Source organism: Ambystoma mexicanum, chromosome 4q (assembly GCF_040938575.1).
Source record: "Ambystoma mexicanum isolate Mex_15411 chromosome 4q, UKY_AmexF1_1, whole genome shotgun sequence".
In the NCBI taxonomy this organism is placed as follows: Eukaryota; Metazoa; Chordata; class Amphibia; order Caudata; family Ambystomatidae; genus Ambystoma; species Ambystoma mexicanum.
In genome coordinates, this window is record NC_090928.1 from 92599733 (window position 1) to 92625036 (window position 25304).

A 25304-nucleotide genomic window follows, 5' to 3' on the forward strand; every position below is an offset into this window, starting at 1 on the left:
GGGTTGAGGGCAGTATGTCAAGGTGCATTGGACGGGGCTTGGAAGTGTATTCAGCATGTATTTGCCATTGGCGGTGTTGAAGCCCCACACTCCATTTCACTGATGCCCTTGATTGATTCTGTGCCAATCAATGCAGCGCATGTCTCAACCCATGGCGCTAGTTTCATTGGTGAACTTGGTCCACCTCCTGTCTGCAGTGCCTGGCTGCGGTTGGCTGCGAGGATGCTCTGCACCCTCAACCGCAAGTCGTCCCACCGCTTGCGGCAGTCCCTGGGGCGCGGGGGGTGGTGCCTACTGCGCTCACCCTTTGGGCAAGTTCTGCCTATATGTTTCTTGTCCGGACCACTGCCTCTCTGCACATGTCGCTGCTAAACACTACGTCTGCGTGCTCCTCCAGGTGGCCCACCATGGCCTGCAGCTCCTCAGGGCTGAAGCGCTGCTTGCGGAGGCGGTCCGCTGACTTCTTCGGTGCTTTGGGCATAGCTGGCGGTTGTGTAGGCCTTTTCCGAGGTTCAGGTTCGTCCCAGGGGTGCTGCCTGGAGAGGATGGCAATGGATTGTGTTTTTAAAGATGGCCACCGCGCTCCTTCCCGTTCCTGCGCGATGACGTAATTTCCGTATCCGTTAATTAGCGGTGACCGTAAATTACGGTATCCGTAAATTACGGTCACCGCTAATTACGGACGTCGAAGCTTCGATGGCGGTGTTGTTAAGAACGTCTCGCTTCATGCCGGTAAGGGGTTTAACGGGCCCTTTAGCGGTATGACGCTAGGGGATTTACCGGCATGGCGGAAAGCTTGTGCCCGTGAGGTCGGAATAGCCTGTAAATAGCGGCTTGGTACCAGATCGGACTCGCTCTTTCCGCCATGCCGGTAAAAACCAAAACTTACCTCCAACCTCGGAATGACCGCCAATGATGACATATATTGGGAGTACAGCAGACATCATACAAATGTTTTTATAGGTCAATCCTGGCATATACCGCGAGCACATGTATAATGAAAACTTGTTTTACATGGTAAAGCTGTTATATATTGTGGTCACTGGCCACATGAAAACACATTTTACAGGGCAATGCTGGTATGTACTATGGGCAGAAGCATTTTGAAAACTGCTAGCTTTTATTGTAGACCCAGGCATCATGAAAATATGCTACTGTGGCAAAATTCTGGCATATATTGTGGCCATGGGCATCATCAAAGTGCGATTTACAGGGCAATTGTGGCAAATATCGTGGCACCAATGGTGTCAAGAAAGTATTGCAGTAGCTATGCTGGCTTGTATGGTGAGGAAAGACATCACATAAATGTGCTTTAACTTGGCACGGATGGCATATATAATATGCACAAGCATCTTGAAATTATTTTAGTGTAGCAATGCTTGCATGAATTGTGGGCACAAACGTTATAAGAATTTGCTTTAGAGTACCAATGTTGACATATATTTTGGGCACAGGCATCATGAAGTCTGTTTTACAGTGTCAATGCTAGCATATGTTGTAAGCACATGCATCATGTAATGTAAGTAAGAGAGACAATTTTAGAATTTATTGTGGGCGAAGGCATCATGAAAATGTTCCAGTTTACACTACTGTTGATGAACCAGAATCTCTTGTCTTTTTTTCATATGTTAAACCACAGAACCAACTGCAAATGTTCTCATATTTTACCAATTTTTAAAATATCCGCTATGAAATTCACCATGTAAACACCTTATTTTAAAAAAAATGTTCTAGCTGTAGAACATCCACTAACCAGCCTGCATTGGTTCAGGCTTACTCTTGCACATTTGGGTAAAATATGTATACCCTTGTACTTCCGACACTCACCATCTGTCACTGGCAATGAGTATGCCAAATCAACTGCATTGCACATTCTACGTTTATTAGGCTGTACCCATCATTCCTCCTCTGTGTCTCACTGTTGAACTTGTCTATCTTTCCATCAGTGAGATACTCCTCTACCAATCTCAGCTCTTCTTCCCTCTGTTGCCAGTTGCTGATGTTGTCACCAGGCTTGGCCTTCATGTGTACTCTACTCAGCACAGTCTTAAACACTATGCATACTATCGTTTTATTAGGGACTTTGGGAGCACGTTTCCCATAGTGTTCTGAGGAACATGACTGTAGGTGTTCCAAAATGTCAGGCTCACTCAGTGGAAGAGTGTTTTCTCTGTATACTATACATCTGCTTGCCAACCCTTCTAAACTTTGTTCTTAGTGTTAGGTTGTTTGAGATACCACAGTCCAGTCAGGTTATTTGACCCTGGGAAGGTATCCTCAGAAAGAAAATGTAATCCAACCTATAAAAAAGCCTGTACCCCAGAATAAAACAAAATGGCTTCTACATCACCATGAATATCACCTATATCTCCCTCCAGGTGTTGAGCATGCACATCATCTGAGCAAAGGCCTTGATCTTAACATCACTGCATCATACCACCTGCCGAAAGTGTGATCTTTCCACTAGCACATCAATAGCATTGTTAAAGTCTCCCAATATTACAATCAGATTGAGTATCACTCCATGTATTAGTGTTTGAATGTCAATCAGGAGATCCTGTACGAGTGGGGATGAGCTAGCATTTCCTATCATGATTTATTCCACATCCAATATTCCAGAAATAATAAGATATCTCCAATTTCAGTCGAAAGTCGAAGGATTTCAGTACCTTTATAGTTACTCCTCTGGACGACTTGAAAAACACTGGGTTTTCCACTTGGAAATATGACCTGTGTAGGAAATGGAAGTTCACACTTTGAAAGTGGGTCTCCTGGAGTAGCATCACATGTGGTATATACATCTTGGTAAATATTGTAAGAACATTCTCTGTTTGACGTTATCATGCAGACTGTTAACATTTCAAAAAAGGCCAGAAAAATTATTCTTATTATCCATAACCATTGGATAGATTGATGTCCATCAACAATTGAACCATCATTCAACCATATGGGCCAATCTAGATATTTCATACCTGAAACGCAACCCCACCCGAACTCCCTCATCTATATTTCCCCTATAGTTCAGTAGCCCATAACTAAGAACTACTTCCATTTCAACCCTTTCCCTTTGTTTCCACTCTCCAATAAACACACATGTCCAACCCTCAAGTATGTGACCGCTGTGCAATCAATAAGTGTTCAACACTCAGTATTATCTTCCTGTCTCATTTCCTCGCATATACCTATTTTCCCTTTCTCTGTGGAGTGAGCCCAAGATTGGGCAACATCATCTCACCTAGGGAATGTGGCTTCCATCCCCTGCAAAGAAACTAAACCGTCAATCCAATGACATGTTCCTGTGGAATGGCAGAATCTCTCCACTAGTAATCATTGACTACAAAATACAACCACAGAGAACCAGCACTCCAGTATTTTTGGTACCTGAACATATCCACTGTTTCTTGATTTTTGAAACTCCCAGGGCTCATGTCTCTCACCATGATTCAGAGGACGTCGGTATCCATCTTCACATGCACCCCCCCCTCCATGGTGACCCAGTTTGAAGCTGAGTATCTGGGGTTCTCTGCTTCTTTCATGGATTCCCTGAAAGTGCATGTGCCATAATTCCTGGTGGCTCTGTGTTGCTTTGATTGCAGTTGTGTATGTGTCCCTCTGTTTGCTAGAACCCCATCATTCTTCTATCCAATCTCAGGGAGCATATAGATTACTGGAGAACCATTCTTTGTCAACTGTTAAAATGTTAAGTTTGGAAAAACCTCATGATGTGTTGTATGTTTTTTTTCTAAGAGCCATTTGTTCACCCTGTGAAATAATTTCCTTCATTTTTGGTCCAATAAGGCATACTTCGAAGAGATGAGCAATTAGTGTTTGCATGTACTGTTGCCTCCACCCAACATGCGACTTAGGGGATTGCATCCATGTCTCTGAAATGAAACAATTTGGCAACAATTGGTCGGTGATGCCTCTGGGTTGGGCCTGATTGCTGCCATCTTGTGATCCTCTCCACAGAGAAGACCTTTTCACAGTCCACCTGGCTGTACGGTCTCCAATGACTCATTTTCAAGGAACAACTCCACACGCAGAGCCTTCTCCCCTTTGTGTAGGAGTACCATGTTGATGCCAAATGTATGCTGCCACATTTTCTGAAAAACTAAGCTGAAGAGTTAAGGCTGCTTTTCATAACCTGAAAGCATCTCTTCTCATCCTGTGGCTTGATGAGTCACTTTCCGCAGATTGTCTCTCTGCAAGCCCAATTTGACTTTGATTGACTACATTTTATTCTCTATTTAGGGCTGCAAGTCCTGTATTGCTTTTACAAATTTCCTTTCTGGAATTAAAGCATCACCTTCACAGTCGATTGGAGGTTGAACTCTGTGACCCTAATTGTTGTACTGTTTTGGGGACTGCCTGGATTAATCTGTCCATTTTGGAGCCCCTGCTACATTTATGTTTCCCCTTTTCTCTACAAGCTCTACTGTAGGTCAGGTAAAGTCTCACATAGCATCAGTTTCAGCTACTGAAATCTACAGGTTCCCTTTCCCAGGTCCCTGATGGTCCCCAGGTATTTCACCTGCCTGCTTTTGTGAGGTACGAGGAGGAACCCCTGTGACAGATACAACCTCTAACAATCCAGTCATTGTAAGTCAAATATAGAATTGCATATTGGGGAGCTGAGGCTTAGTCTCAAAACTATAGTGTAAAGATTCCACTTGGACCATTGTTTGCCCCAAACCTGTCAAAGACCTATAGCCTGTCCACCTCAGTATGCTTATATGCTTGTTTACATTTTCTCCCATCGCACATGGGTACATATTGCCTGTGCACTCCTAAGTCTGCCAAAGAATGCTCTACCAACTTACAGACAGGCATCAAATCTGCAAATTAAGACTTTTCAGGATAATGTCAATGATGCAGATTCTTTTCATAATAGCTGGGCTTATAAATCTGGAAATGGAATTCAAGAACATCACGTGCACCAAGATGACCATGGTTTTAGATGAATTCTCACCAACTGATTGCCTTATCAATTATGTTGGATGCTGATGATTCTAGCACATACTTTAATAATAATGCAGAAAAGGGCAACCCTGTCTGGAGCTTCTCTCTATTGTAACATAAAAGAAAATAAAGTATCTGTTTACACTTGTTCTCTAAAAACTGAACAAATGACCATAATCCTGTCCCAAACCTCTCTTCCCTTCTATTGAAGACAATGATGAGTAATTAAGTGAATTTTTTAAAGACTTATGTAAAAAATAAATAAAACCCAGAAGTATTCCACTAAAGCAAACTGATGCCGAAAAAACTCCACTGTTTCTTTTTAAGTGTGGAATGGTCTGCACCAACAAGAAATGTGGAGACTGCCTTGTTTAAAATGAAGAGGAGCCAACATAATACACCACTTTATTCATGAACATGTCCCGCCAGTTATTTGCTTCCATGAGAGACCACACAAGACAAATGACATAGAGTAGCCATATGTGAACTTTGTACGGAAAGCTAAAGAAAACCGGAGCCATTTTCAAAACAGAAGAAACATTATTAATGTTGAAAATAACATTGTTCTATGTATTCACATAAAAAATGTTGGTATATTTTTAAAATGAGGCACTACAGTGTATAACCTTTTATATTTTGCTAGCAAAAGTACCCGTTCTCCGAACGGGTTCTGTAGACACACATGATAACAGTCTTATTACTTGTTGAAAATGAATGATCCTGTAGGTCGCTGTTCCGCCTTATCCTGATGAGGTGCAGTTCATTGCAGTGCAATGCAGTGCAAATATCTCAGACATCATGCATCCTATGGCCATGGAACATGGTTTCCCATAGGGACCTTGAGTTTTGTTCCTCATATCGGGAACTGTTGAGAAACAAAAGTTTTTCTTTCCATTCCCAGTGAACATGGTTTACTGCTTTGTCGGCAGGTACCATCTCGCAAAAGTTCACTGGAAAAGTAATTTCACCTGATGCATCAAAAATGTTTGTTTCCCTTCCCCATGAACATGGTTTACGAGATTGTAAAGCTTGTTTAGAAACACAATTTTTTGTTTCCCTTCGCGGTGAACATGGTTAAATGGCTTTGTCAGCAGGCACCATCTCGCAAAAATCCTTTGGAAAAGTATTTTCACCTGATGCATCAAACATTTGGAAACTTGTGGAATGCTACCTGCCTTAAACTTCACCTCTCAGATCCATTCGCCTCTCATATATTTTTTGTTTCCCTTCCTGGTGAACATGGTTTACGGCTTCATCGGCAGTCCACAAACACACAAACAAATGTTAACTTCTGCTGAATTCCGAGGAAAGGGATGTGGTGTCTAAATGTCATGTAGCCAGTAATGTCCGGAAGGTCCGAACAGGTATCTATACAAAATTTGGTGCAAATTGTTGAAACAGTGTGGAATTGTATAAGGAATAATGCTTCGCACCACAAACCCAAAATCCCACACACAACTTTTGACTTTTATATAAGATTGACAGTGTTTAGATTGTAATGTGATTCTTACTCACATTATGTTGAGCCCAAAGGAGTGAAGCATAAAGCATATTTAATCAGAATGGTTCACATTTTGTCAATATAATAGAGGTAAATAAGCCTTTCACACACAAAAAATAAACAGATGCATCAAGCCGGCTTTTGCAAAACTTGTTGTGTTGTCTCCTAGCTGAAGTGTCCAAACGTCAAAACCTTCACTCTGCCCTCGTTCCAGATTCCAATGGGGGTGGTTTATACTCCCATGAGGTTGGGCCTGTGTTTCTTGGAGTAGAACGATTTATGGTCTGTTGCCAAGTCAACCCACTTGGCCCACGAGGCACAATGGACCATCTGGACTAGGCACATCCTACACGAGCCTAGTTTAAGAAAAATACTTGAAAATACCTCTGTTAAAATATCCCAAAAATGACATTTGTGGAGCGAGGACAAGCCTGGTCATGTAAGTTTACCATTAAATATAAAACTATTTCCCATACTAGTTACAAACAAGCCGAAAAAAGTGTGTTTTAAAGGTGAGCATCTCTCTTTCATAGCATTACAGAACACTGGTTTTATTGATTGATGTAGCATGTTGCTACAGAAAAATATAAAAGAAAAACTGATATAGAATTCAATATTACTCTGAGCAAATGGGTCCCCCCCTTTTTCTTTTCATGTGCAAAGAAAATTTAATCAGAATCAAAATGTGTTCATTTCATTGTTAAATAATAATAAAATGCATGCAAATCAAAATGAAACACTTAAAACTGTGACATCAAACACAGATCTAAAACCTTTGCTTGATTCTTGTAATTCAATCGATTTTACACAATAAATAGACTCCCATTAACAGTAAGAATTTATAGAGATGCAAGTTCAGCTTGAAATAACATATAATAAAATATTGAAAGCATATTTATGAGGAGGAGATATTCTGCTCAAAGTCGTAGGTAAACACCTTCCTAAGGTTCAATGCCTGTCAGATAAAGGAATTAATTGCCCATGTTACAGATTCCTCTTCCAGCAATAAACAATGTAATATTGCCGGCCTAAATTGATAGAAACCCCCTCTATTTTAAACCTGGAATCAAACTTTGTTTGCGAATTATAGTGTAAAAATAACGAAAGAATAAGAAATGACCCAACATTTCACTATCCATTGGGTAAAAGGGGCAGGCCTGAGAACCAATTCCCAGCCCGTGCCATTTCCCAGATACAGAGTTCAAAGGGAACCAAGTATGAGCGCTGGGATGTGCCTATGCACCAATCAAGATATGGCTCCAATTTTCTGGATGACGCAATTACAAGGTGTGCTCTATTCAAGGATTTGCCCATTTCTGCCATTTCCCTTTGTCCCTGGTAAAAATGATCGACAGCAGGACCTTAGTCTTCTCTTTGCAGAGGCCATCTATCAGGTGTGGATGTTCAAAAAAATAGCCAGCATTTAAGACTGTAAGGATAGCTTTTACATGCATGAGCTAACTGATTTTAAGCACACCAACATGGAAAGAACACAAGCACGTATAACATTAGACAGGCTAGTTTCCTTGTTTGCCATTGTTGCAAGCCACATCAGTCCCAGAGCTATGTGATGATGGTCTTCATTAAAGGGGAATCCAAGCTCATTATGTACAGCAAGGGTAGGGGCACTGTGGGAGAGCCAAAGTTGATCTACAGAATTTAATTTCCATTATCTGCAGTTTGCGAGGGGACACCAATCCCGCAGCCCATAGAGAGACCAATTGCATAGGCCTTACATTATAAACCTTTAGCAGAATTGCCACTGGATGTACTCTTATAGACCTGGCTATTCCAAAATGATGGTTCCCATGCCCATTTGCGGGAAAACGGATTCCCAGGTAGTCGAAGTGTTGCACTTTCACTAGCTGAGATCCATCCACAGAAAAGGCCTTTGACAAAATAATTGCCTTACTCATTATTAATACCGCTGATTTGGTTACCTTCATCTTTAGTTTCCTGACGGTCATAAAATCAGTATAATGATTTAGTAGTTTTTTAAGAGGTCTCAGTGTACGGGCTAGGAGGACAACATTTTTGGTGTAAACAAACATTGTCAACCTTCTACCACCGGACATAGACTGTTCTAAAATCGACTGAAGAGCGTTTGTATACAGGTTAAATAAAATAGGGGCAGGAACGCACCCCTGTAGAAGGGCATGTGCAGTTTCACCCACTATCGTAATGAACTACACACTCAGTATCAGCAGGAAATAACCCTTCTGTGATTCCGATATCTAAAAGGATTGGCCATAATTGTTCCATATCCACCAAATCAAAGGCAGTGGACAGGTCCATAAAGTCAAATAAACTGCACCATCCTTTAAGGTTGTTTATTTCGAGATCCGTAGCATGAAGTTTAGGGCTTGACTTAGTGTTCCAAGCCCTTCTCTGAACCCCAGATGCATGTCCTCCCTCATATTATTCAACCTCACCCATTCCACTAAATATCCTCGCTAAATACACTCCACACAATTTTTGAAGAAGTTTCCAAGAGTGAGATGTTGCAAGATGTTGCAGTAGACATTTGGTTGGGAATTATCTCCCTTCGTGTAAATAGAGACAATGATCACTCAGCACCATGACTACGGGATTACACAGCTCTACCCAATTGTGTTAAAAACATTAGAAAGAATAGGAGCCCTATGATTTAATTAAACAGATTGGCAGGTGTAATTGTAATCAACAAATGAAGATTTGGGGGCATGTATTGTCAAGGAGTGTCTGATTACAGGGCAAGCCAATGGAAATATTTGACAAATCAAATAGTGTGGCATAAACATGGGAATATTGCACATTTTAAAAAGCAGGAACACACAGGGATTAGAACTCTCTCTGACTCTGGAATTAAAAGCTGCAGAAAAGGAAAACACCTGGTCTACAAGGACGCAATAATCCAAGAGACCAACTTGAGTGTTGCAGAAGGGAGGTTCCATGTTCCAATGGGATGAGTCCATCCACAAGGGAACCTGCAGAGAAGTGAACCTGAGGCAATTCTAACTTCAGGGAAGCGGATTAGAAGGGTATTTTCTGATTGGGACCTCTCAAATCTGAGAGGGTCCATGCTGACCCCAAAAACTGAAAAGATCATTTAAAACTCAATATGGGAATTCCCGAAATTATATGATTTATGCTCTCAAGAACCATTTTTGCTAAGTCCCAGCATGGTGTGGTCTGGGAAGGGTGCTACTAAAATACATTGATGTTGTATTGGGAAATGAACAGGGAATTCTCAATGCATTTAAAATCAAGTGAGATGTTATTTGTAAACAATAAGATCATTAAATTGTATGCCTTCACAATAGCCCAATAAAGATTTGCTTGACAATGTGTCATCTGTGAAGGACGCAGATATAAATTGAATTAAGGAATGGGAGCATGTTCAATTGTGTCCAGTGCTCCAGATAAGATTTTGAAGTGGGACTCCCTATTTTTTTTTTTAAAGTTGAGAGAAAAATGTTTTTTAGGGAATACAAATGTAAGTCCAATTCCCAAAGGATTGTTTAAGCAAGTAAGAATATGTCTTCTTGTGATACTATGTGCACTACTGGTCCAAGCATATCCAATGAGGTGTGTGGGTGAAAGCAGGTGCAAAGGGGCCTACATGTCTGTTTCCTATTATTTTTTGGGAGTGTTTTTACTCCCTATTTTTATTTTTTGGGAGTTTTTCTCTATTTTTAGGTCATAAAAGTGGATGATACACCCCTTATATGTGGGGATGATTGTGTAATTTCTACTCTCATAGAAAATGGTGTGAATATAAATCCCATGAAATCTTGACTTTACATGGAAGAGAAAAATAGTCTCATGGCAGTGGGACTCAATTTCCAAAATAAAATGGGAGGCACACTCATATTTATATCAGAATGTCCTACAACTATTCTACTAGGTTGGGTGGGCAAACAGAAATGTCCTGCATTCTGAATCGATAATTGCATCCATAGTGCAAAACTTGCAGAATTCTGAGGCATTCATTGTAAATATACTTTGAAATTGCATACATGTTAGCAACCAACAGCACTGTATTCACATAGGAAATGTGATGTATGCAAAAGCTGTCTGATTCCAGCACTTCCTGTTGTTATTTGGGAAAGCAAAGTTCTTTCAATAATTTGTTTTGTAACTTACATGTAATTTAAAACCATTTTGAAGTCAAGAGAGTTTTGATACATTGACCGACAAGCAACATAATTACAACTAGAATGCCTACTACTATTCAGAATTAAACATATAGAGATTTAATTATCTAAATGGATAAATGTGTTTAAGAAGGTTTAAGTTACTTACCTGTAACTATTGTTTTCCAGCATGGGTCTGGCATGGATTCACATGCTCATGAATTCCCAGTCAGGAATGGGAATTCTCAGTAAAAGAAAAAACAGTTTCACTTTCACTTTACCGCTGTATTTCTCCTCTAACCCAATCACTGTCCTCTAGGTCATACTGCCCCAATCCAATGACAGTCCTCTCCCTAAGCCCTGCCTCTAGCAGCCATCTTCAGATTTGGAAAGCATGTAAAGTGGCATTATGCCCAAGAAGAGCCGTAGAGGGGCCGGAGGGAGGGTTTGCATGTGAATCCATGCCAGACCCATGCTGGAGAACAATAGTCACAGGTAAGTAACTTAAACCTTGTCCAGCATGGGGTCTGGCATGGATTCACATGCTCATGAATAACGAATACACAGCAGTACAACATTAGACAACCACAGGAGGTGGCAAGGCTCAACAGAAGCAATTAACACTTACCCCTGTCACAAGCTCACCTCAAGCAAACCCGTTGCGTAGCACAGCCTGGCCGACTCTGGACTCCTCCCCAGAATCCCTGTCGACGCAGTAGAACTTTGCAAAGGTATGCGTACACTTCCACGTTGCCACCCTGCAGATGTCAAGCAGGGGCACAACAAAAAGGAATGGCACCGATGCAGCGATCTCTCTGGTGGAATGGGCACTCTGACGGCCTGACAGATTCCAGTTTGCCAGCCGATGACAGTGCATGATGCAGCCGGAGAGCCACCTTGAAATGGACCAAATTTCACAAACAACTGAGATGTCTTCCGGAAAACTCTTTGTGCAAGTCAGAGGGGGACTGCTCTTCGGACCGGCCAGTCCTGGGTGAGGCATGACCCTGCTCGGAGCACTGCAGTGATGCAGTGCCTGAAGAGGGTTGTTCCCTCCTTGAAGAAGGTTGTTCCCTCCTTTTTCTCCTCAGTCATTGTCAGAGGGCACGAAGTCGGCCCAAGATGACCTTCCTGAAAGCTTGGACAAATCTTTGCCCTTGAGGGATGCAAAACTTCACCGACAACAGATCCCTGTTGCCGGCCGATGAGGAAAGAGCACACAGGGTCAGGTGGAAACAAAAATCGAACTTTTCTGCGAAAAACTTGGACAAAACCTACAATTAGCTCAGAGAGCAACTCAACGACTCCCAACACTGAAGAGTGCAATAGAAATCCGAAGATGGCTGCCAGAGGTCGTGCTTAGGGAGAGAACTGTCATTGGATGGGGGCAGTATGACCCAGAGGACAGTGATTGGTTTAGAGGAGACATACCATTTTAAAGTGAAAGGGAAACTGTTTTCTCTTTTTTTTTTAAATATGTTTATTTTAAACCAAGGCAGGACAATTTACATAACACATTGCATAATGATATTACACCAAAATTCTTTCTTCTTCGCTCATGTTCACCCCCCATTCTCCCCCCTCCCCTTTTGGAACCCCTCGCTCCCAAGGATTCCCAGCCTGACGACAGGGAATATTCATAAGCATGCAAATCCCTGCCAGACCCCATGCTGGAGAAATAGCAAGATTTATGCAGGCAGGTTATTTTAGTTTTGTATACAGGCTGCCTGTGATTGTGTAATATTCTGGTTATTTCTGCTGCATAAAGCTTGGGGAACACCTTTGCACTGATTTAATTTTAATAAAACAAAATATTGATTCTTGAGTTAGCCTGCTTTCTTGTCCTCAGAATTGTCGCGTCGGATTGTATGTCAGTGGGCATTAAATCAGGGGTGCCCTCTTAGTGGAACAACATAACATATAGCAGTTAAAATCTGCGACAAGTGCGAACATTACGTATGCGATAATGTGTTTGGCCTTTAGACTACATTGTCTGGGTTGCTTCTTAAAAAGACCGCCCAGAGAAAACTGCCTAAATGGCCGAATACTCAAACAGGAAGCATCCCAAAAGAGAGAAGCTGCATACACCAGCAGGTAATCAGGTAAGTTTGGGGGAAACAGAAGTCAGGGGGCCGTATTTGCTGCTTCATGGGGGGCAGGTAGGGAGTGCGAGTGTGATGGCCAGGACACGCCAGGAAAGGGAAAGAAGGAAGGAGGGCAGAGCGCGGCAGCAGCACAAAGTCTGCTTCAGGAAGGGAAAGCCTGTGAATGGAATGAAAACCCAACAAGCACGGATACGGTTAGTATGGAGAGGAGCGGTTGGGTGCATGTGCTTCAAGTGGTGCCGGTGGGGAGTGATATAAGAGCGAGGGAGTCGAGCAAAGGGGACTTTGGAGGTGAGACACCCCAGGGTGACGTAAATCCTATCCTTTAGAGGTCGCTCCTGGATAGCCAAAAAAGAGTGGACTTTTGTAAAAGCAGCCACCAGTGGGTGGGAGTATACCATCCAATCATGCTGTAATACCCTATCAGGAATCCTGTCTCATCTCTGTTCAGAAGACTTTTTTCACTGTGTTCATTTATCTGGGTCAATATGGTAGTAATATATTTTGGCATCCACATTTAGGGGTTAGCGAAGCTCCTAACTAGAGTGCAGCCCTGAATTTTGAACCAATTTCACAATCACTGAAATCTTCAATATAATCTTCCATTCAGTACAGTTATTTTTATTTATAGCGCAGCTGTAGGGCTCAAGTAACGGGAACAATTGGATCCACAAATGCCATACAACATTCATATGTGAATCACTCAAATCACAAGGACTTCACACCACAGATAGACTGCATTCACACCACTGTTTCTAATTGGGTTCTAAAACTTCTCCCTTTCTTCTTGGTTTTGAAACTGGAGAAACATCCTATTTAATGTAATCGCCTCAGCTTCCCCCCTGCTTGTGTCACGATGCATAACCCACTCTGTACACTGTAGCGATTATTACTGTCTCTTCATTCTTTTCCCGCAGACAGCTCTTTTCATTCCTAGTTGTTGCCACAAACTCTGTGTTCCCTATTCCGCCGGATACCAATCCCTCTGATTTATAGGAAAACCAATAACTTTTTTTGTTGGGTGCCTATTGACCCACATTTTATAAATTCTAGCTCGGTATAAATGTCGGTGGAGTATAAGTGTCATTTTCAAAACCATAGCGGCATGGGCACAGATTGGAATCTGGCTTGATGGCAGATTCTGAAAGCACACAATTACTACCCTTTTCATTCAACGAATGGCATTAAGAATCTCATAAGAGCTGGCAGTATCACAGGTGTTACCACGTCTGGGCGATAGATTATGTCACTGGACAAGTTCAGACGAGTCTATTTATAAACCTCACACAAACCTATTCATAGTAAGAAAACTATCGGTCGGAGCTCATCTGATGTATACCTATATCTGTAGAGTTGCCACTCATCCAGATTTAGACCGGACTGACCGTTTTATTTGAGTCTTGTCCAGTTGCCTGTTTTACAAACAGTAACTCCGTAGTTCATTGCCCTTGTCATGGCAGTCTAAGTTTCCAGACTCAGAGGCCAGTGACACAACAGGAGCCGCCTCAGGGATTTTAGGATCTATGTCAGCCAGAGCTGAATGGGCTTCCTGCAGTGGTCCCAGGGGCTGTGATTAACAGCTCCTTTGGCAGATGGGGGCTGCCCACTAGGCAGCAATTAATGGGAAATGGGTCCAGGTGGAAAGTTCTAGTGACCCTTTCATGTGCAAAACTCCCAACTCTTCATACAAAGTGCTACTATAAGGGCTGTTAAATCTGATTACAAATTTTAAAACAAGTCCACACAACAGGTCCCAACAGCTCTAGGGGTTATTTTTCGAAGAAAAAAGATTAGCAGTGCATAAAAATTCCGGCCCTCCTGCACTGCTGTCACTTGCCTATCCTAATCTTCCTATCCTTTCCTCAAAACATGCTGTAACTTCCCTTTTTCAACTCGCGCCTTTTCAATATTTGAACGATTTAAGGCACTCCAAGGCCATCTGGAAAGGGCCAGGGCTAAATATAAATTCAAATAAATAAATATATACATATATAGAAATGTGCAAAGCTGCCTGCCTGTTTGAAAGGGAAACAATTTACTTTTGTACAAAACGGCACACTTTATTTGTACCTAAAAAGTAAGCAATCTTAATTATTCACAAAACAATTGCAGCAGACTTCACAGACACCTTAAGTAGTAAAGCATCTAGACCTGCTTCCTCTTCTGCATTCTGTCTGCACTAATAAATGAAAAGTAAAACGATGAATATCAGGAGGAAGAGAAACACTGAGTGCAGGATGCATCACTCACACCTGACTGACATGGCACGAGGGCATATGAATTGCTGCTTCACAACCATCATATAGAGCATGGAGGCAGTGGTGGGAAAGAATCCGACTATGACTAGTGGTCAGTGTTTTCTTTTTTGCCAATGCCCATTTGCATTTAATTTTCATTACACACATTTGGTAAAAGCTAAACTACAAGTCTGAATGAACAGCCAGGGTGGATGGGAGGTGCCGGGCATGTTATGGGGCCACTTACTAATACTTAAAGCTTTGTTGGAATGCAGAACCCTCTCTTAGATCTATCTAGCTAACCAATTTCAAGTGAGAATTACACAATTCAAGGAATTTCAGGGCCACATCTACCTTCAGGTCTGCTATTTGTAGATTTGTATTTCCATTGGGAAAACTAGAATTCATTATTCAGACCTTCAATTGTATTGCGGAATGAAAATGAACATTTTGCAGCATAAAGAAGCAGATGGTGCTGCACAAAATTGTATTTATGCAGCTTTTTAGCAGCAGTTTCTTTTTATGGTGCTAGAACCAGGGTCTAAGAGTAGATTGCTAGAAAGAGACGAGTCCTGCGATAGCCGTGCCAGAAAAACCGGCAGGCTGCCGCTGGACCCGTAATACCATTCCACCTCCATGATTGCCGGAATCACCGGGGCATTACAACCCCGGTGACCGGTAAATCTGGAGGCGGAATTCTGTAAATTCCCATGAAGTCCTATAGGACTCCATGGGGGTGGGGACCAAGGAAACACTGGTTCCGTCTATGACAGAGCCAGTGTTTCCATGTCCGCCTGCAGGCAGGTGTGTTACTCCCTCCAGGTCAGACCTGGCGGGAGTGACACCTCCTGCCTGCAGGACTCAGAATCAGCCGGTCTGGAAACAACGGTGGCGTGGATTTACCTCCACCGTTGTTTCCGGACCAGCTGACTTGTAACGAGGCCCAATATGTGTGAGGCTGCAAAAGAGCCACTTTGATGTGGTTTCTCCTATCAATTTAAAAGAGTCCCAGATGTCCACAGCTTAATAGAACAGCATTAGCTTTGTTCGACTTTTTTGGTTAATGCATGTGACTATTTCATATTAACTTTATTGATCATATCACTTGTAATGGTGCAAATACTTCCTTTCAATATTCTCCAATCCCTCAAGCACCGGCACCTACCTCCATTCACCAACACCCCTCACACTCACCAATTCTCCATCACAACTTATACTCCCAAATCTCTCTCTTTGCCAGTCATGAGCATACTTACTTGCTCTGTCACTCCGTCAAGTCACTACTCTCTCTCACCATCCCCTGCCACACTCTCAACTGTGCGCTCAACTCACACCTTATGTTCTCCAGTTCCTCCTGTAGTACTTCATTCTTTCCCATCTCGCAACCTTTCTCCCAGTCCATCCCACTCTTCCCCCAGCCTTTCTCCCACACTGCAGCTTGCCCCTATTTTCTGGTCCACCACTCCCTTTCTTTGTGGCCCACTGCTCCCCCTCGAGCCCACCCTTCCCCCTCTCCTTCCTTGCCCACCAGACAATGCTACACTTCTGGCCCACCACTACCCCTTTGTGTTCTTGCACATATCCCCCCTGATTTTGCTCATCGCTGCCTCTTTTTTCCCTTTTCCCTCCTCATATGGTGATTACTCTTACATTTTTTGTAAAATGCGAATTTTACTTTTATTTTAAAGAAATGTCTGTGCAAAAATTGCCATTTTCGCAGGTGCTTTTGCAAAAACAGCCGATTTCACAGGTGTTTTTAGAAAAAAAACTGATGATTGCACTGTATTTTTAGCAATCACAAAATCTCCATGTTGGGGGATCAGATTATTATGTAAGAGAGCAAGATATAAAAAGTATTGCTGCATGATATTCTTAATAGGTGAACAGCAAGAGGAAAGGCTGAGAGGGACTGGAACAGGTTGGTTGTAAGCCAGTGTATAGCCCCAGCCTCTTCCAATCTGGCAAAATGAATGATATTGCTGGAAAGTATTATCTGGCAGAATTCTATGACTGGCCTATGACTCTAAAAGTTTGCTAAGGATCGGGAACAGCTCACTTAATCCTAGATGTGCCTAACCCAGCTTTTAAACTTCCTTGCTCCTGTACAATGAATTTGCTTGGTCAATAATAACAATGGGCCTCATTCCGAGATTGGAGGTAGTCATGGTGCTATTTGCGCCATGATCCAACAAGAGGAGATTAAGGGATACCAACCACAAGCATCCCCTTAAACTAAAGGGATCAACCATTGACAAATTGAAACACAAAGCTTGTGATTTAGGATTGCTACCTTATCTAGGTGGATTCCATTACAAGACCATATTCACTTATGGTACTGGAAAAAATGTTGCATGACAGCAAGTTTATAGAAAAATACACATATTTTATTTATCAAATACATACGAAAAGTTTTTAAAAAACTCGCAATGCTAAAGTGCCTGTTCCGTCTTCTACCAAAAAGATGAGGAAGACACGTACACTATTTTGTCTGCATGTGTTAACCCCCTTCAACAGGTAAGTATGTTAGTTTGGATACTTGTCCGTTAAAGTGTCTTGTGCTGTGCTAATAATCACACTGGGCCATACCTCATTAAACACAACTCACTCAATCACATTCCATTCATTCTTTCTTCATTCACTTTCAAAATTTCATTTCACAACCACAAACTGTGCCCGACGTGTTTCTTTCTGTGCTTGGTGTCTCATATCAAATACCCGGATATTCTTCAGGGGCTTGTGTGAGGGGTTAGTAGGACATGCAACATCTAACAATATAGCTCAATATTTAAAAACAAAGAGATTTTTCAATCAAGAACATTTCCTTTACAGAATTCTTGTAGGAGTTGCAGTGGTATTCTGTCTCCACGGGGTTTTAATCCCCTTTAGGTCGAATTACCCGGAAGAAAATCTTCACCTATCAAGGAGCAATAAACATAAAAAAGGAGTGTCAATAACCTACTCACACTGCTCTATTATATGACGACTGTTGATTAATAACAGAAATCTTGATTCAAAGTCTAATCACATATTTTATACAGTAAGGCAAATCTTCCTGCATCAAGTACAATTTCTCCTCTTCCTAGATCTATTGGTCAAGTCTCAAGGCTAATAAGAAGTCTCTCTTAAGCAATGTCCAAGCTTCTATTATTCTCGCCTGTGGACTTGGACGCAAGGTTCTGGTTCACTCACCATAAGGTACGGTGGATGTGGACTGCTTCATATGCGCAGGGTCTGTATGTTGTGTATCAGTGATCAGAGAGTGGAAAAGAGCTGTCTCGAATCTCACCGGGAAATAAGTCACTGTTAGCTAAAGAGATTCAGGGGAAGAGATATGAAGAGACACAAGAAGAGCCCATTAGCGACAAATTCGCAAGTTTTCCTATGGTGTTAGTCCAGCTGGCCTCTTCACGGCTTACCCAGTCAGATGAAACTTTTTTCCCAAAAGCTGTCTAAACAACGTCACTTTCTTTTTTTCATGCATTCTCGTGTTTCTCTTATCCAACCTCGATACGTCCTGTGAATCACTAAGGGAATAAATCCAAACATCCAGTTATCAATTGGTTAACTCCTCTGAATCACATCACGGGATAGAGGAGCTGATTCGTATTGTTCTCATGTAGTCGGTAACCTACGTTGTCGGTTCTATCTCCTTTCCTGCCCGAACATGGTGGAGGATTATGCGGCTGTGCGTATGAGCCGTAACCCTTTTCGGGAGCTGAGGCGAATTCCCTCTGGTCCTGCTATTGCCCATACTGCTGCTCCCGGTTTTCTTAAAGACCAAACGGGTCTCTGTAAATAAAGAGACAACGTCATCTCCGACGTACCCGCTATTATGTAAAAAGTTTACCAGTTGCCGCCACGGGGCGTATAGCAGGCAGCATGTCTATGTTGCTTTACAGGTGCGTGGGTTTCTCCGAAATAAGATTTACCCCCGTCCCTGCCCAGTGTTGGTCAACCAGTACATCGTTTAAAACGAATGTGTTTACTTCTCGAAACGCTAACAACTGATTAGACCCTGATGGTTCTCACCGTTCAAGTAGGGATCTGGGTTCCGCTTCCTTCTGATGTCCGACTTTTCTGATTCCTCTCTGCACAGGCCACTTCTGGGAAATCTTCGGTTCCTTTCATGCATATCCTGGAGTTTAAATGGTTGCGTTCCAATCTCACGCATGCGCGCTATCAGCTAGTTTGTAACCCGCCAATCGTAAGCTGTTTACTTTCGGCAAGTTACTACCGTATTCGCGTCTGGCATTACGCGGCTCGCAGATGATCAGTAGAGATGTAGCTTCAGGATCACCTGTCTCGCTGTAGACCATTCGCACTGAGCCATTAAGCATTCACTACGTGGATAAGGAGTGCTCGTAAAGTGTGGCAATTCCGTGATCATTATTTTCCTGCATTCAGAATGTCTTCCGTTATTACACCCACCATTCGATTTTGATTTTTTCGTTGAGTCCTGTAACCATACTATTGGTGAGAAAAATTAGTTGTTCTTTTAACAGCAATTTCCTTTTGTTTTTATTGCTGTCCAAGCCTGGCCTTTGTTTGTATAGGATGGTCCAGCTTAGGTCATTCACGGAATGTTGCTTTTCGATCCAGTGCTCTACTAATGGGGCATTATGGGTTTTGTTTCTAATGCAGCTCCTATGCTCGCCAATTTGGATTTTAATCTTTCTGTCTGTTTTGCCCACATAGTTTTTTTACACGGGCACCATACTGCATATACAACCATGTTAGAGTTGCAGTTCGTAAAGGTATTTTGTCGCCATGGTGTTGTTAGACCGATGTCAACCGCTGTGCTCCTAAACGTAAAAGGGCAACATGTACATTTACTGCTTTGGGCATGCCCCAGTAACTCTTGGAAGCCCCATTTCTGAGGTAAGGTTTTCTGTTTGGTCGGTTTTCTGCTCACATCATTTCTTGTTAAATGTTCTTTCACATTCCGGCTCCTTTTGAAATCTATAATGGGTCTTGCAATCGGTAGGTTACTTTTCTCTAGGAAATGCCAGTTTTTTCCAATGATTTTTTTGATTCCATTCGAAAGATGACTATAAGTGTTCACGAACACTCTTTGTTTGGCTTTGTCTTTCACTGTGCGTTGTTCCCTATATTCCCGAAGTGCCTCACTATTATTGTTGTTCGCCCGTTTTAATGCTTTTAGGGTGATGTTTTTTAGGATAGCCTTTTCCGTCAAGTTTGTCTTTCATTTTGTCAGCTTCAATCTGAAAGTCTCTTGTGCTGGTACTATTCCTTTTTAACCTCAAAAAAGGACCCAATGGTAAGTTATCGTGTACATGGCGAAGGTGAAAGCTGGAATAGTGCAATAAAGAATTTCTGTCTGTTGGTTTGTTAAAAGGTTTAACATACAGTTTCTTAGTGTCTGAGTCGACCGAGATGGTAATGTCTAAGAAGTCAAGAACTCTCACACTGTGTTGGTGCGTGAAACGTAGGAATCTGTTCTGCAGGTCAATCCAGTCAAAAAATAGTTCCAGTGTTTGTTCATTACCTGTCCATATGATAAAAATGTCATCTATATAGCGCTGCCCTTTTCTAATATGGCCGATGAACGGGTTAGTTGCGTTCATGATAATGTTTGTCTCGAAGCCCTCCATATACAGATTGGCTGCGCTCGGGGCCAGGGTGGCGCCCATAGCCGTGCCTTGAACCTGTTTAAAGAATTCCCCATTAAAGTGGAAATAGCTCTCCATTAGCGCCATCTCCGCGCACCACAGAATAAACGATACTGGGGTACTCCTCACAAGTGGTCTCTTAGTAATTTCTCCTCCAGCACATCAAGGATGCTTGTTGGGGAATACTCGTATATAAGACCACTACATCAAGGCCTACCAAGCTCTCGGTTATTGGGTCAAAGTTCAAACCTTCCACTTCCGAAATAATCTGGGTGGTATCTAATACAAAAGAGGCCATTTTCTTTACCATAGTTTGTAGAAATGTATCCACGAAAAGAGATAAGGTCTCCAAAACAGACTTTACCCCTGAGACAATTGGTCTCCCTGGTGGATTAACCATGGCCTTGTTTATTTCTGGGAGAATGTAAAACTGTGGAATCTGAGGTTTATCTTTAATAAGGAAATCACATTCTTTCTGGCTGATCCAGCCTCTTTCCCTAGCTTTCATTACTTTGAGGGTAACCATCTTAAATATGCGTAAAGTGCGGTCTTCAGTGAGTGGTTGGTAGCAGGTTAGATGGAGCAGTTGTCGATTACATTCCCTTACATAATCTACATGGTTCAAGATCACTGTCGCACCTCCTTTGTCTGCCTTGCGTATCACAATTGCCTGGTTGCATAATAGTTGTTTAAGTGCTAGGGTTTCATTGCGGCTGGTATTGTGGTAAATCTTTTTTCCTTTTTCCTGTTGTACTAGTAGTTTCACCTCTTTGAGTACCCTTTTCTGAAAAACAAGTTCCTCTGGGCTCTGAGCTGCTAGTGGTACACAAAATGTGGATTTATTGCAGAGACCCGAATCCGAGGTCTCTTGCTCATGAATTTTATCTTCAAAGTATTGATGTAGGTTGATTTTCCTCATAAAGTGATTGAATTCCTGCCGGAAAGTGAAGGGACTGTGTAAATTTGTGGGCACAAAACCCATCCCTTTTTCTAAAACCTGCATTTCTAGCTCGGTAGGTTGGTAATCAGAGAGGTTTACCACAAGGCTTGCATGCTTTGAGTGACCCGGGGCTCTAAGTCCCAGGCCTCCGGACCCTTCTCTAAAAAATGTTGTTGGTCGTTTGGTCTGCCTCCTTGGTCACCCCCTCCTCTATTGTCTCTCCGGCCTCTGGAGTTGTTTCCTCTCCTTGTGTTCTGTCAGTTAGATCTGCCCCGGTATGTTGCGGTATCTCCGAACGAGCTTCCATCACTCGAACTAAAGGAGGTGTTCCTAAATGCACTTTTTTCTTTCCCTGTTCGCCCTGGGCGGGTGTGCCATCGAGCTCGTCTTGGGTGAAGTAGTTTTCTTGTGTATAAGGGAAGGCTTTGTCATGACTATAATTAGTGAGGTCTTTGTTCATCCTTCTCACTCGTTCTCGCAGAGTGTCTTCCTTAAAGATGTTCATTTCAATCAGTAGGCCATCTAGTCATTTTTTGTAGAGCTCTAGGGGTACTGGTTTTTGTATTTCCTCCTCGAGTTTTTTAAGGTCAAGCAATATCTTTTCTGTCATCTCTGTTGCCGTATCGATGATTAAAATCAACCAGTCCTGACCACACTTCTTTGTGACGTAACTCCATTGCAGTATAAATTTAGGGTTATCCAGAAAGAGCCTTGGCTCATTTCTTACCACCAAACCTTGGGGTAGCGTCCCTTTCCTCAAGTATTCGTGCATGATAGAACCATGTAGCTCAGTTCTTATTAATCTTTTTTTCATATTACTTAGGTCATCCCAATTAGTGATGTTAGTGGTGGCCTCCGCCGAGCCTCCTACAAAGGAGGCTTTTGCTAGCAATTCCGTGACATATTTGTCATCATAACTTATGCACTTGTCCAGTGCCATTATGTTGGTGTTATTTATTTATGTTTTTAATTTTTATACACCGTGGGATTATCTCAGTACTCTACTGCGGTCGGTCCATATTGAAGCCAGGGGCATATGAGCCCGCTCCGTTATGTTATGTGCAGTCAGGTCGTAGATTTCTCACTCGATCCTGCCTTGCTTTTAGTCGTCTTGTATCTTCCCCAGTTAGGCATATCAGCCTAACTACTTATCATATTCCTAAATACAGAAAAAGAATTTGAACTTCTGCCCGAGTATAGAGTGATCTTACTCACGCTAGGTTTAGGTCAAGGTCTATTCAACCTTTCATATTGTACTGTGTGATTAGACTTGATCGTTTAAGCAACGGTTATATCTCACGGTCAATGACCGTACTAGAACATGATCCAACAAGAGGAGATGCTTTTGCAAAAACAGCCTATTTCACAGGTGTTTTTAGAAAAAACTGACAATTGCACTGTTTTTTTTAGCAATCACAAAATCTCCATTTTGGGGGCTCGGATTATTATGTAAGAAAGCAAGATATCTAAAGTATTGCTGCATGATATTCTTAATAGGTGAACAGAAAGAGGAAAGGCTGAGAGGGACTGGAACAGGTCAGTTGTAAGCCAGTGTATAGCCCCAGCCTCTTCCCATCTGGCAAAATGAATGATACTGCTGGAAAGTATTATCTGGCAGAATTCTATGACTGGCCTATGACGCTAAAAGGTTGCTAGGGATCGGGAAGAGCTCACTTAATCCTAGATGTGCCTAACCCAGCTTTTAAGCTTCCTTGCTCCTGTACAATGAATTTGCTTGGTCAATAATAACAATGGGCCTCATTCCGAGATTGGAGGTAGTCATGGTGCTATTTGCGCCATGGCTGCCTCCAATACCGGGTCCGGCACCAGTCTTGTTCAATGGGGACTTATCGGTGCATTCCAACCCTGAAGGGACCAGTAAGTCCCCATTGAACAAACCATTCCCCATTCCCATTTGGACCCCCATAGGGTTTATTAGCGCCCTGGTCCCTTATCGGGACCCGTAAAGGACGTGTGGTCAGACCACATGTTCTTTGAGGCTTCCGCTTAGGGACCTCGGAATTGGGCGGTAAGGGATTACCGGCACCGGTCTCCTAAATGGTGCCCGGTATCCCTTACCGCCCAACTTGTAATGACCCCCAATGTGTCTTAAACATTGCAGCATTCTGTTATTGATGTGCCCTTTATAGAATGGTTCATGGATCACTCTCACCTTTTCTCCTGTGAGATTATTTTAGAATGTTGTCTTGGTGGGTTAATGTGCCCACTGCGTTATTTTGTGTGGAATGCAATGAAAACAGACTTGCCAGCTTACCTGCCTCCAAGGATTTACAAGATGGTGGATGAGCAGATCTTCCTCGTGTGAACTGGTTGGAGACGAGCGTATCAGTTTGTCACCCTGTAAAAACAATCACAGATTGATTATACTTCATTATATTTTTGGTATATATTGAGCACAAACCAAGGTTCTGAAAGTAATGGGCAGCAGCATTTAAAGGCATACATTAGATGGTCACGTGCGGAACAGTCCTTACAAAGTAGCATTTATTTACGGCATACCATTCATGGTTGCAGGGATTAACTTATATATACAGTTGGTGGGCAGCATATGACACTGCTGAAAGGGGTAAGAAGTGCAAAAGGAGGGTTGGCAATAAGGGTGGCTATTGGGTGGGATTCTGGGCTTTGTGCTTCGGGTGCAGGGTTTACCTCATAGGGTGTGCATAAGGTTCCCCATGTAAAAAAAAAGGAAAGGGTGTTTTTTTTTTTGTGTGGCATGCATGAGGTGGGAACACCAAAGAACCACCAGACCAGACATGCTGTTTGCCCATAGCCACCATTTTGGCCCCAATCATTATACCCCTCTATAGGTTGGTGCATACTAATGATGTGTACAGACCGCCATGGGTGCTGCGCGGCAGCAAACCAACCAGAACTGAATGAGTCTGAATGAGTCTTTTTATTTGAGCACCACATGAGTCATATCGTTCAATATCGTTCACTATGCCTCATAATTCAGGACTTGAAGATTTTAAAGTGGGAGTACTTTGCGCCCTCATTTTTGAAGTAAGGAACACAATATTTTTTTATGTGACTAAAAAATAACTTCTTTATAACAGTGGACTTTTTGTAAGCTTGTAGTATATTATAATTCTAAAACAGATCTTTTCTTGTAAGCCATTCTTCTTAGTATCTATAATTGTCTCAATGTTGTGGTGCTAGATACAAAATGCACTGACCATGTGCAAGATATTAGCCGTTCCAAACATGTCACAATACATACTTGCCAACATTCTGTGACCAAAAAGATGTAGGATTTTTGAAGTTTCAAAAATTAATAATTCCCATAACAATGACATCACGGGAAAATACATAACATACATTGTTGGCGACATTGAAGTATTTTAAAATACACAACCCATCAAACAGCACAATATGGAAAGATGTCCAAATGTTAAAAATGTATAATTTGGAATGGTAACTTAACACCAAATTCAATTACCTAACTTCACAGAAGGTAATTACACAGAGCTGGTGGGCAACGTTTGCCGCTGCTCTGTAGCAGCAGCCCAGGCAGTACATATTTATTGCAAGTTGAACACTGAATGACATGGTGACTGATACCCCCCTTAGTCTGATAGGCAGATGTTGTGTGAAGGTGTTACACTCTGCCACTTGCCTTTGCTGATGGTTCACCTAAGGGTTGTCCCGGCCAGAGTGCAGGACAGTCACGTAGCTGTCAGGTCAGTGGATTGGTTTGAGCCCAATCAAAGCAATCACCTACCAGCCCACTGCACAGAGAGAGTAATTAATGTATTGCATGCTTTGTCCTGGAGCTTGCCTTATAGTCACATAA

The 25304-nt window shown here is 42.3% G+C and overlaps 1 protein-coding gene across 5 annotated transcripts in view; it reads right to left on the reverse strand.

Moving 5' to 3' along the window:
• RIN2 (Ras and Rab interactor 2) overlaps window positions 1–25304 on the reverse strand; it is a 1069632-nt gene that overhangs the window by 780693 nt on the left and 263635 nt on the right. For all 5 annotated transcript variants that reach the window (XM_069607527.1, XM_069607524.1, XM_069607525.1 and 2 more), the window contains one exon: window positions 23763–23846. The gene's annotated coding sequence lies outside the window, so the exon portion shown is untranslated. The remainder of the gene's footprint in view (window positions 1–23762; window positions 23847–25304) is intronic.